The sequence below is a fragment of the Pungitius pungitius genome, chromosome 12 (assembly GCF_949316345.1).
Source record: "Pungitius pungitius chromosome 12, fPunPun2.1, whole genome shotgun sequence".
NCBI classification, from domain to species: Eukaryota; Metazoa; Chordata; class Actinopteri; order Perciformes; family Gasterosteidae; genus Pungitius; species Pungitius pungitius.
Window position 1 is genome coordinate 1738462 of NC_084911.1, and position 13747 is coordinate 1752208.

At 48.5% G+C, this 13747-nt stretch overlaps 1 protein-coding gene across 1 annotated transcript in view; it reads left to right on the forward strand.

The window, feature by feature from the left end:
- Positions 1-8830: 8830 nt before the first annotated feature.
- The window catches only part of grin2aa (glutamate receptor, ionotropic, N-methyl D-aspartate 2A, a), an 87762-nt gene continuing 82845 nt past the window's right edge, over positions 8831-13747 (forward strand). Inside the window, exon 1 of the mRNA XM_062566193.1 lies at positions 8831-9183. The gene's annotated coding sequence lies outside the window, so the exon portion shown is untranslated. The remainder of the gene's footprint in view (positions 9184-13747) is intronic.

A 13747-nucleotide genomic window follows, 5' to 3' on the forward strand; every position in this document is an offset into this window, starting at 1 on the left:
CCCCCCTCTCCCCCCCTCCCTGTACACGGTGTGTTTGGGACTAATACTGATGACACACCAGGACTGAAGCCACCTGACTCCGTAGCCAAAGGTTTTTTTTTTTTTTTTTTTGTTCCTCTACACACTGTCCTCACCCACGCGAGCCAATCAGGAAGCAGCGTCTGGCTGGCGACCTCTGACTTTTACAAGGAGCGGTTTGTGAGGCACGAGAGGGGTCCGGGGGGGTTTCGGGGGGGGGGGGGGGGGGGGGGGGGACTGTGGGATATGCAACTTCAGGTTTTCTACAGAAGTTCTGCTTGCCCCTCCTCTGCTCCTCGGTCACATTGATCAGAGCAGTGTGTGTGTGTGTGTGTGTGTGTGTGTGTGTGTGTGTGTGTGTGTGTGTGTGTGTGTGTGTGATGCGCCAGTAGCGTCAGACGTGTTGTCATGGAAGCGGGCTGCGTTGTTCTCTCGAGGGGGGGAAGCGGGGGAGAGCTGTAGTTTGTGTTTATTTGTGTTTATCTGTGCAGTGTAAATAAAGGAAAATACTGTATTTGGTGAGATTTAAAAATAGCTCTATCCATATGCACATATTTTTATAGAGATCTAAAATGTTTTTTGCACACAAATTTGAATTTCAAGTTGCTTGTTTTTCCTCCGTTGTCCTCATGTGAATGTTTCCTTTTTAAACCGGAGAAGCAGCGAGGGAGGCCGCCCCCCCCCCCCCCCCGCCCTCCTCTCTCGCTGAGGTCGAGAAGCACGGTTTTATTTTGTTATTTGGAACAAGGGGAAAACGACAACATGGTTTGATGTGTTTCTGTGGCTTTGTCTCACATTCCTGTGTGTTTCTCAGCGATGAAAAGACCTGCTGACGTGCCGTTATGTGGCCGTTATTCCAAAAAGAATCTTTCCTTCTGGGTTCAAATATACTGCATTTTATGCAACGCGGGAAAGAAAGTACTCCATTTATTTATTTGTCCGGATGAGTTATGAAGCGACATCTTTTCATTACTTCTGTGAGCTGCTGACTCCTGAAAAACACAAAATGAACAAACCCCAGTTGTTCTGCAGCTGAGACGCAGTGTTTCTGTACATCTGAAGACAACCAGACTCCAACGAATGAAGCAGCCCTCCTGTAGAACCTCCTATTCATGACATGAACCCTTTGTGTATCAGACGAGCATGTGTGGTGCCTCTCTCTGTGGTGCCTCTCTGTGGGGGGCATGCTCCTAACTCACTACTGAGTCCTCCTTTAAAGGACGGGGTCCATGATGAGGGTGGTTCAGAGTCCACTCAGAGTCCATTGGTCCCCATGTCCACGATGATGGTGGTGGTCCAGAGTCCACTCAGAGTCCATTGGTCCCCATGTCCACGATGATGATGGTGGTTCAGAGTCCACTCAGAGTCCATTGGTCCCCATGTCCACGATGATGGGGGTGGTCCAGAGTCCACTCAGAGTCCATTGGTCCCCATGTCCACGATGATGAGGGTGGTCCAGAGTCCACTCAGAGTCCATTGGTCCCCATGTCCACGATGATGAGGGTGGTTCAGAGTCCACTCAGAGTCCATTGGTCCCCATGTCCACGATGATGGTGGTCCAGAGTCCACTCAGAGTCCATTGGTCCCCATGTCCACGATGATGGTTCAGAGTCTCTATGCAAGGCGGGAAAAAAAGACGCCATGTTCTGATCGACCAATTCTTGAAAATGGGAATTTTTATGAGAATTTGCGCTGCGACTTGCATCCAAAGATTTTGCCCTTTACTGCAGAAACCTTTTCAAACGCGATGACTTTTGAAAAACTTTACCAGATTATGGTCCGATTGTCACTCATTTATTTCAATGCCCTCCCCATCTCTGAACCCCCCCCCCCCCCCCTCAGGCAGAATGCATGAAGACTTGGTTTAAAGTGGTATGACCTCATTGTGCAGCTGGTTCACTTGCTGAGGTGGGAGGGGGGAAGACCCGCTCGTATTTAAGGGGGGGGGGACCCATTAATTAATCGACACAGTTTGTAAGAGTGACTGCATAATCGTTCTCGCAGATCTTTGGATCTCAGTATTTAAATCCTGTTTATTGAGGAAACAGTTTTTGACTTTTGCATGTTCTGATTTAAGAAAAAAAAAAGAATATTTTGGGAAGGAATCATCTGAATGTTTTAGAGATTTTGATATTTGCTTTTTCAGATGTTTCCATTTGTAGATTGACTAACCAATTGCACTGGGCTCCGACTAATTGATCGCTGATAAAAACACTGATTAAAGGGTTGTTTCACTGTAGTGTCTCTTTATACAGTTTTATAGAACGGAGCCACGGCGGTTCTTCTTCTTTCTCCAGAACGCCGTTCATGTTGAAGTGAGCCCTTTTTTCCCACCTTTTCCTCCTGATGGTGAAACTAATTAACTGATGTATATGTAAGCCCTGATGCTCTTTAAGGGGGGGGGGGGGGCAGTAGAGTTGAGATGACCAGAGTCCAAACTGTGATAGAACTTGACTTTAAGGGATCAGAAGTCTCGAGCTTTCGTTCTTTCTTTCTTTCTTTTTTTCTACCCTTTGCCCCCCCCCCCCCCCGTCCCACATACCCCCAAACCCCCCCAAGCCTTACAAGGAGGGGAGGAGGTGTGTTCTATCTGTCAGAGGAGAGCCATCTGCAATAATAAGCCCCCACTCCCCCCACCCCCCACCCCCCATTCCGTGGCAGAGGGAGGGGGGGCGAGAGGTCGGACTCTCTGCATTGCATTGATTATTGTTGATGATCAACCGTTGTCCTGGAGGATGTCAATTAAAAAATACAAACATTTTTCTATTCCTGCTACAAGTGTGTTTTTATTTTCTCATGTTGCCGATGACGGAGCCTTTGGTGCTAAAAACCTGCCGAGTGGAGCCACGTTTGGGACAATACTCCCATTTAGAAATATCTGATCAGACTGGACTCAGTTACGTGTCTCGTCCACCGGAGGGCGCTCTTTGATTTATTTCCAGAATGTAGTCCTCGCCCAGGCGGCTCTCTGAGTGTAGTCTGTCACGTGATGGATGTGACGCCCCGAGACGACGGCGAGAGGCCGATGAACTCGATGGGAATAACCTCATGTGTCAATCACACTTCTATTGATGGGTTCTCATTGTTCTTCGGTTCAGTTCTAACCCAAATTTGGACATCGCTCGTTATCTTTATTGTGATTTGCAAACACATTAGGAATAGATTAAACACCACTACAAGAGCTCTTAAAAAGCAAAAAAAACACTCTTATGGAAATAATAATCTACAATCCATAAACGTAGCCGTGGTGGACCTAAACAATGGCGACAAGTCAGTGCTCAGCTCTAATCCCTGATGTTTAAAGACCACAAACACAGTGTGTGAAGTCAGATCTTCAGATTACAAGTTAACTATTTGTATTTTAACTGCAGTTTTTCCTCCCTATTATTTTTGCTTTGGACTCGACCTGCTTCTCAAATCACCTTTGTTGTATCAGATCAACACCGGAAGTATTAGAGCTGATCTGAGAGCTTGAGGGATGCGATCCACACTCACTTTTACTCTTCCATACATTTCACATTACGAACACTGTTTTCAGCCCACTTTAATGATTTGTTGCTGCATTAAAGAGTTCTACAAATGAATGAATGAATGAAAGATATCCTCCATTACTTCAATAATAATTAACAGCTCAACAAACATAATCACCATCAGCACCAGATCGGTACCTTGATCAGATATTCTTTAAGCTTACTCGTCCTGTAGTGACGTAAGAAGGCCGCTAGGTGGCGGTGTTTGACTGTTAGACACAGTTTTCCCGCTGCGTCATTTTACATTTAAACTTGCATACTTACAATCTCCTTCTTTTAGTATTTTTTTTGTCCTCCTACATTTATTTTAACGGGATCTTACCCCAAACAGTCCAAATCAGTTTTGTCCATCACCTGATATCCCACGAGCGCATGTGATTGGCCCAGAGCTGGGCCTCCTGACTCCATCCTCCGGATGCAGCAGAAGGTGGTGCAGCCCAACAGGAGCTGTGTTTGCACGTGCGTTCGTTAGTGAATGAAACCCTCAGAACGACGGATTCTCAGAAGAAAAGGAAACGCCTCCTCACTTCAAAACGCTCCTATTTGTTCACGCTGATGGATTTACTCTCGCAAATGACATTTGAATTAATCTCCTGATTCTCCGAAAACGAAACGTTTGCTTTGATGCAACCCGCCCTTCGTGACACGTTCTGAGCTTGAAAGCAGAGGCGGACTTTGGACCCTCTGGAGAAACATCTGCCTGCTGTGGTTTGCCCGCGTCTGTCTGAAAAGACTCATCCACGCTCCGAACAGCTCCCTCACCTGGCGGCTTTTTCAAAGCGTCTCCCCTCCCTCCATCACCTGCTCGGGAATCCGTCTCGGACCGGACGCCCGCTGACCTCTGACCTCCTGTCGAAAAAAAAGGAGAAGAACGAGGAGGGACGAAACGGTGCTCGGGAGAAAGAGCCGGCGGCGGGAGGACAGGGGGGAGCGTCCCGCCGGGGACGGTCCTTCAGAGCGTCCCCGTCATTGCAGAGCGTCTCCGCTCTGCCCCGAGCGGCCCGTTCCAGGTCTCCCTCAGGAAATCAATAGCTGTGGTTATTGCCATTTTTTTTCTTCTCATTTACAATACGTTCCTGCCGAGGACTAGAACACACGAAGCCCCCCCCCCCTGCATTGGGTCTTTTCCACCCTCCGATCTGCCCCGTAAACACACACTTCTGTTCCATCCCTCGTTAGCAGACCTTCTGGATGCAGTTGGTGAAGATGCCAAAGCCCACAGTGAACCACCAAGTGGAGGTGGAATCATCTCCGATCTCCTCGTAGCGTCCCGGCGAGGGTCAGCTGCTCGGCCTGGAGAGGGGGGGGGGGGGGGGCAGAGTGTGGGCGGGCTGCACTGAGATGCGTGCTGTTGATTATGTGTACTGTTCTTGTATGGATGTGGATTTGTGTGTGTGTGTGTGTGTGTGTGTGTGTGTGTGTGTGTGTGTGTGTGTGTGTGAGGGAGAGAGGAAGAAATAAATTAGCAATGGATTTTTGTTATCAGATTACAGTGTTTGGAAAACCACAGGAAGTGAATGATTTCAATGAAGTATCAGGGAAATGAATTGATTGCTGTTGCGTTACAGTGGTGTGCGTGTGTGTGTCTGTGTGTGTCTGTGTGTGCGTGTGTGTGTGTGTTGTAGACTCTGAATCTGTTTCCCTGTCTCTTTCATATTTGTGCTTGTGTTGCCCTCTGTGCATGTGTGTGTGTGTGTGTGTGTGTGTCTGTGTGTGTGTGTTGTAGACTCTGAATCTGTTTCCCTGTCTCTTTCATATTTGTGCTTGTGTTGCCCCCTGTGCATGTTTGTGTGTGTGTGTGTGTGTGTTGCGTACCCCTTGCGGCCATTCTGTCTCTCAGACAGCTGTTTGGTGACCTGGTAACACCCCTCGTCTCCCTCCCCCAGTACGTCACACACACACACACAGACACACACACACACACACTCCCACACACACGTCAGCGAATGGCTGCCACCGCTCGTATCCTCAAGCCATCGCACGCGCACGCAAAGCAACACAATCACGTGCACCTGGAGCCCCACGCACGTCCAGCTCGGTCCATTCGTAGCTTGAGAGGAGCGTGGAGATAAAAGGGATTCGGTTTGTTGGTCGTCGCAGCCGGGACCACCGACTTTTTCTTTATGAGAAACGGAAAGGAGCCGGATTGAGCATCCTGAGTTCCTAAAATAGTTAATCCCGCTGCAGATAATTAGGGTTTCATGGGATTTTGCCAATCCGGTGTGTTGGTTTTTGTGGATTTCAGCAAATCTGGTGACAATGTTACCTCTGTAATCCGCAGGGAATCGCTGCAGGGATTGTGAGCGCTGAATTAGCCTCATTAGCATTTGGTTCCATGCTGTCATGGGGCGGATGTGCCGTTCACCCCCTTTTGCTGTCTGTGAACTCCAAGGGGGGAAGTCCAACTCGAGGGGGGTTTAGAGGGGGGGGGGGCTCGAGAGGCCGCCCTTGCTCATTGGACCGAGACCAACATGGACGCTGCAATGAAGAGGTCGTCGGTTGATCGATTGTTGTCCTCTATAAAACTATTTGCACCTTTACGGGACGAACCGGGTCTCCAGCCTCCCAACTGATGAGTGACACATGGCCCAATGTAGGCTATGCGTCTCCGTATATGTGTCAAATCAATACCACGCAGGCTGCAATGCACTGTGGGAGGGCTGCACAATCGCAGGAAAATGTCACGCCAGGATAATGTTGTTTTTCATGTCTCATCGTGTCAAACAGTATCAGAGTTTTATTACTGCATTCTTATTTATTAGTTCTATATACGCTGCACTGCCTCACGAGGTTCCACACAGTAATATCAACCTTTTTGACCCCCCCAACAACGAGGTCACGGCAGCCCGACTGGACCTTTCTAACGATCCCGACGGCGTGGTGTGACATTTGTAGCACGTCGTCCTCCGGGTCTTCATCCCAACAGGAGTCGCTCTGCTCTCTCTTGAACACTTTGAATTCTACCGTGGCCTACAAGAGGAGATGCACATCCGCACACGAAACGAGTGAAGCGTACCTAACTCCCCCCCCCCCCACACACACACACACACATGGATGCCTGCACATTCCGATGCAAACGTGCCGCCGTCTTTGAGCCTCTCTGGTCGTTGGATCGTCCTTTGCTTAAACAGGTTTGAGTTGTGACCATTATGGACATTTGTGGAGCCGGTATTAATGCGTGTACAGAACCCCCCCCCCCCCCGCCCCCACCCTCACTTTTTCCCTCCCCTCTTTGCTCCTTTAGGCAGAGAGAGAGAAGGGGGGGAATCCACATGATAGCTTCCAAGCAATGGAGAGGTGGTGAGCCAAAGCTGAGCCTTCTAATGCTAAATGTTAGATGTAGACATGATGTAGATATAAATGGAAAGACTGATGTAGATATAGATGGATAGATATAGACATGATGTAGATATAGATGAATAGATATAGACATGATGTAGATATAGATGAATAGATATAGACATGATGTAGATATAGATGGATAGATAAAGACATGATGTAGATATAGATGGATAGATATAGACATGATGTAGATATAGATGGATAGATATAGACATGATGTAGATATAGATGGATAGATATAGACATGATGTAGATATAGATGGATAGATATAGACATGATGTAGATATAGATGGATAGATATAGACATGATGTAGATATAGATGGATAGATATAGACATGATGTAGATATAGATGGATAGATATAGACATGATGTAGATATAGATGGATAGATATAGACATTATGTAGTTATAAAGGGATAGATATAGACATGATGTAGATATAGATGGATAGATATAGACATGATGTAGATATAGATGATAGATATAGACATGATGTAGTTATAAATGGATAGATATAGACATGATGTAGATATAGATGGATAGATATAGACATGATGTAGATATAGATGATAGATATAGACATGATGTAGATATAGATGATAGATATAGACATGATGTAGATATAGATGATAGATATAGACATGATGTAGATATAGATGATAGATATAGACATGATGTAGATATAGATGATAGATATAGACATGATGTAGATATAGATGGATAGATATAGACATGATGTAGATATAGATGATAGATATAGACATGATGTAGATATAGATGATAGATATAGACATGATGTAGTTATAAATGGATAGATATAGACATGATGTAGATATAGATGGATAGACATGATGTAGATCCATAGACAGATGGATATTTATGAGTTCTCTGATGAGGGCGTTGAGTGGAAGTGGCATCTGACATTTGATGAAACCCCTGAGCTCATCTTTCTAATTGATGTGTCTTAACACTGTCACTCTCATGTTTACTGTAAGAGGCGATACAATTTGACTCCATGGGGGGGGGGGTAAGTAAAGATGTCCAACGTCACTGAAGAAAGCTCCTCCTTGGTTGATTATGAGAAAAAGTTCAAATCAAGCTCAAATCATTGATTTGAAAGTCTGTCAAGTCCCCCCCCCCTAATGACCCTTGATCAACACTTAAATCATTGCTAAAGAAGCATATGGCAGATAAATGAAATTTTCCTGGGACAACTTGAGGACCCTTGGTGGACATGTTGTCCAAGGAGCCGTCTGCACATTCAGGCTGAACCCGCAAAAAGGCGCAATGGGAGGGAGACGGTGGGCGGCCAAAGGAAACCGAATGGAGACGTCTGAGAGAGGAGGGAGAAAAATTCCAACTCTACCTCTTCTTTGACTGAGCTGCTCCCCGAAGAAGGTTTAGCGCAGCGAGAGAGAGAGAGAGAGAGAGAGAGAGAGAGAGAGAGAGAGAGAGAGAGCGCGCGCGACACGCCGACACTCCGTCTCTCTATCCAGCTGCCTCTGCAGAAGCGCGCGGGCGCACACATAGACAACACGCCAAATAGCACGCACGCACGTGCGCATAAGGCAGACGCGTAGACTACTCTCTCTCTCTCTCTCATTCACACACGTGCACGTCGGGAGAGAGAGAGAGAGAGGGAGGGAGGGAGGGAGGGAGAGAGAGACGTTGCGAGCGGGTCCCACCGTTCGCAGGCTGCCGGAGCCTCCACTGAACAAGTCAACGTGCGTGTGCGTCTATGCGTGCGTCCGGCGGCTGCTCACCTGCCTCCCGCTCGCTCTCCTCGGCCGGGACAAGGAATAACGGGATACCGGGAGCTCTGATCATACAGAGGCAGGTTGAGCCCCCCCAACCCCAACCCCGGCACCCCACCCCCGGCCCCCCTCCCCTCCCTCCCCCTGGTCCCCCCACCCCCCCCCCTCCTCCACCATGCGCGGGGCCAGCACAGATTGCAGTGGAGGATCCGCGCAGGGCGCACGCACAACGGAGAATGGATTACAACAACAGAGATTTTTTTTTCTTTACAGCTACGCGCCCGTGAAGTGATAAAACTGTGGGATTTGATTCAAGCTTTTTTTTTCTTCCGTTTTTTTGGGGGGGGCTGGGGGGGGGACACACGTGGAAATAATTGAAAGCCTCAGACTCGGTGATTTCCTTCATTTCTTGTTCTTTTGCGCGGTGGTTGCGGGTGCGATCCCCGCCAGAGGCTGCATGGTTTCTCAGAGGAGAGAGGGGACTGTTGCAATGTCATCTCACACAACTGCTTTGGAGCTCTGTGGCAGGGAGATGCTGTAAGTAGACTTTTGTCGTGTCTGTTATTAGACCTCATAATTTGGGTTATGATGATCATGCACCGTCTCTGCCCCCCCCCCCCCACCAATCCTACCTCCCCCCCCCCCTCCCACACACACACACAGATACCCACTCTGCCTCCCCTGCGATCAGCCGGCACCGTGCGGCTTTTTTTTCTCCTACCCACAGGCGTCTCTTATCCAAAAGTGCGGCACCCTAAAACCACGCCGAGCACAGCGGTCCCTTAAACCTAGCCAACCGGGATTCAACCGAATCACGGCACGCAGTATGAAATGCAAAGCGTCCCCCTTCCCCCCCCCCCCCCCCCACCAAAAAAAAAAATCTCATCTCGCCTCCTACGTCGAGTGTCAAGTGTTATAATTCCCTCATAATTCATCGCGCTGGCGCAGAGCACGGAGAGCAAGGCAGTCCTTCTTCTTCCAGAAGTGCATGTGCACGCGCGCCTCGTGCACACCAATAAACGGACTGTGGAATTCGAAGAATGCCTCCTTCTGAAGTTGGTCGCGTGCACCCAACACCCGACAAGCTCTCGACGCGAGCCCGCGTTCACCAAAAGACGCGCGGGTTTTTCCCCGCCGCGCGTTGCGGGGACCACGGAGAAAACCTTGCGGGGTTCCTCTCTGCTTGCGCCGCTGCTTGGCACAACTTCCAGCTCTCCATCCATCCCACACCAGGACGCGCAGTGCGCGGTACGCTGGAGGTGGGGGGGGGGGGGGCATCTCTCGGAACGCGCCACCTATTTTTATGAACAAAAACAATATTTTTAGGGCAACGCCTCGAAACACGAACGAAAGTTAATTCAGTCTTTGACCTAATAAAGAAACAAATAAGGAAATAAAACCCTTTCAGTATGTGAGGAGCTCTCAGTGGAGGAGGCCGGGCAGCGTCGCGCCTCTAGGGGTCGCCCTTGTATCGTGCAGGTCCCATTGAACGTAATGAGGAGATCCAATTGAATTTACACCCCCCCCCCCCACACCTCTCCCATTCCCGGGATTCAGTCACGTTGTTAAAGCGCAGCTCTCCTGTCACGGAGAGGACTTCTCTCCATGTGAAGGCATCAGCCGCAGCCCATAGAAGGGCCTATGAACCCAAGGCTGTAGACCACGTCCTGCTTCATGTGTGTGTGAAGAACTCTGCATTCATCTTCGCTCATCATACGGGCTGCAGGAAATAAAAAGATGAGAGTGGAAGAGGGAGATTGTGAGCCAGACAGAGGCCGATGTGATTGGTTTAAATATGCCTTTCTGAATACTGACATTATTAACTCATCTCAGAAGTTTGGCAGTCAGAGACCTCCAAGAAAACAGAGTAAAGGGTTAAAGTCTTCATCGGGGAGCAGACATATTGCCTCCTGCAAAGGCAGCGCTGCTTGTGTTTCAAATTCATCAGTGCACTTCGATAAAGTGTGGAATCTCCTCCGAGTGGAGCCTCACCGACTCCAGCCTACGTCCATCCAACCAGACGGCATGACCCGCTTCGTCATCCGCCGTCTTCAATGCGTCGGAAATATGGGCCCCCTGCATGCTAATGGGGCAGAAACGAACTGAACTGATGCAATTAGCACTGATAAAACTGCAGGGGAGGTGGGACGGGGGAGACGGGGAGGGGGGTCTAGGTGTATTTATCGGGCATCAGGTGCAGAGGTAGAAGACACACACACACACACATAAGAGACGGAATGACAAGTTCCCGGCCATTATATAAGACAATACTAGTGTCACTTGTGTCTTTGTTGGTCTCTCTATCTCTCTCTCTCTCTCTCTCTCACACCAAAACACACACGCACACACACACACACACACACACACACACAGCTAAAGAGGTATGTGCAGTGGGCAGACAACATGTTGAAGCCCGAGTGTAGCAGACGATTACTTCCGCTGGGCTTCTCGTGGGTGCTTATGCACACATCAGGGCACACGGAGCAGATGGCCGGGGCCTAGGAGTGAGAGAGACCAGGGGGGCGGGGGGCAGGGGGTGAGGGGGGGGGGGGGTGTCGGAGGAATGAGCGGACCAAGGGCCAGGACTGTCAGAGGAGTTTGGCGATAGTTTGGCGTTAGTTCACAGGGACACTTGGTAACAAAGCTTTCTGCTGAAACGTTGGGGTCTGATTTTAATCGCTAAAAACCTCTGGGTGTATTTTCCACAAACTGAGGTGGTAATGCTGGAAATACATTTAAAAAATCATTACTTTGGTGAAGCAGTGGATTGTTTTCCTGAGGCCGATGTGAAACACGTGTAGAAAACATGAAGACATGAAGTGTGAAACTGATGAGTAAAGACCAGAGGAAAAATATACAATCTCATGAAGAACCCCAAAGTGTTTCATTCAAAATGTACAATACCTTTAATATTGTTAATTTATATGCAAAGGCCTGCAGACACATTTGCAATCATACAAATTATTTTCCTTAATAGCCTTTTTCTTCATGTGGCATAATCCTTTTTTTTAGAATTGGTCTGTATAAGTAGTGTGGAGGCAGAGAGAGAGAGAGCAATGATTCTTTAGACTCCTTGTCCTGATTACACAGAACTTTAAGGGCCAATGCGTAGCCTTTTGAGGGATCTAGTAACAGAGATGGAATGTCATAAGTCATAACTCAATCAGCTGCAACTAAGGTTTGTGTTTTCGGCAGCTTGGAACGGACTCTTTGTACCTACACATGTAACTATGGTGGCCCAGAAGGCACAAACCCAACACCTGCTCCAGCGAGAGCCCCACGTGTTTTTATATTAGCTTCAGCTTCCGACATCCATCAGACTTTGACCTTAGAGGGCGGTTGCCATGGTAAAGATGGCCGACGCCGTCGCCAAGGGGAGGGGTCATAACTCGGTTGTAATCTGAATTGCCACATCCTTTACACCCCCCCCCCTTTTTTTAAATGAAGACAGCCCCAGTTTCCAAAGTATAAATGGTCAGATTGAAGTTTCCTTCAGTGTGCAGGTCTGCCTCCATTGGCCAGTTTGCATCCACACTTTTGATGATCAAATGCTAACGGTGGACGCATGAGTGAATGGATGAATGGATGAGTTGCAGAGTAATGGAGGAGGCAGTGTGGGAGGTAAAAAGAAAACACGCAGTATCAAATCCATAGAGTGTGTACAGTATGTTAATCTCATTTTAATGCCATTTAGGATGCGGCGTAAATGACATCGTTTTAATCATCATGTGAAGATAATGCAGCTGAATTATTAATGCATGTGAAACCTAGCTGTGTGTGGGCTCTGGAGAGAAGCTGTGTGGGAGTTGTTACAAGACATCAGTGTTAGTGTGAGTCTCAGCGTGTGTGTGTGTGTGTTTGTGTGTTACTTATCCAAAAAGGAACTTTCAGAATAGAAAAATAATACTTTTTCTACTTCTGATCACTGAGAGAGGGATTTGATATGAAAACATGGAACACTGTGTGTGTGTGTGTGTGTGTGTAGCCAGTAGCACTAATGTGGATGCCAAACATAATTTACTGTTGCGGTGCCAACAAACGGGAGCCTTTGTGTGACGACAAACTGCATCAGTCCGATTTCTCTCTCTCTTCCCTTCTGTACGTCTGGTTCTATCTCTCATCACCACTTCACCTCTCTGAGAGAGAAACTCTCTTCTGGGTCTTCCACAAGACCCGTTTGCGACTGAAAGATAATCAGGTTCGACGAAGGACTTCTATGAATACCATAATGTGCCAAACTGGTACCAGTTTGACCCTGTCTTTGACGTTTGGGTTAGGGTTAGGGTAACCCTGGTCTGTCAATGCACCATCACTGTTGATGAGAGGAAACACGTCCTGAAACGGCCTCGCACCGATCCGTCAACCCCCCCAACCCCTCCCTTCGCACACAACAGTGATTAAAACACAGGCAGCAACGTGAGAACATGTAGCTGCTCTGCTCAGACGTCCTCCACTTTGCAGGTATCGTCACTTGACGGCGAAAAGCGGTTTTAGCGGTTTTGACGGCCCAAACGATGCCGGGACGTGATGTTTATAAAGGTAACAGCAGCAGGAGGCTCCAGTAATTAAGGAGACAGTCCTCCCGCCGCAGGGCTTGACTTTAATGCCTCTCGACAGGAGGAGGCCGTCCTGCTCGAGTGCTCTTGAGCAAGACGCGAAAAAAGGGGACCAGCAACGCGGGGGGGTCGTTCTGTAGCTCAGGAAAGGTACATTAATGGCAATGTCTGTCTCTCAGTGTGAAACGTGCATGAAAGCAGAGCGGGAACGAGCTAAAGAGGGACACCGAGCCGTCCTGTTGAATTATGGGATTTCACCAACGCGTCGTGTGCGGTCCCCGCGTCTTTTGTTCCTCTTTCGGCGACCGAAGACGACGACCTTTTTGACAGAGGCGCCGGCGGGTGCCACGAGGCACCGGGGCTCTCTCTGCGGCGAGCGGATCCGGGTGATTCATCCTTCGGGGTCTGCTCTGACGGCGTTTACGCTCGGCTGGGCAGGGAGGGACAAGCAGTCCTCTGCCTTGTTTTTAAAAAAAACACGGGATGACACAGTGAACACGCATGCATTATTCAGCTCACAGCAGAGCCTCCACGGAGTCAAAAGG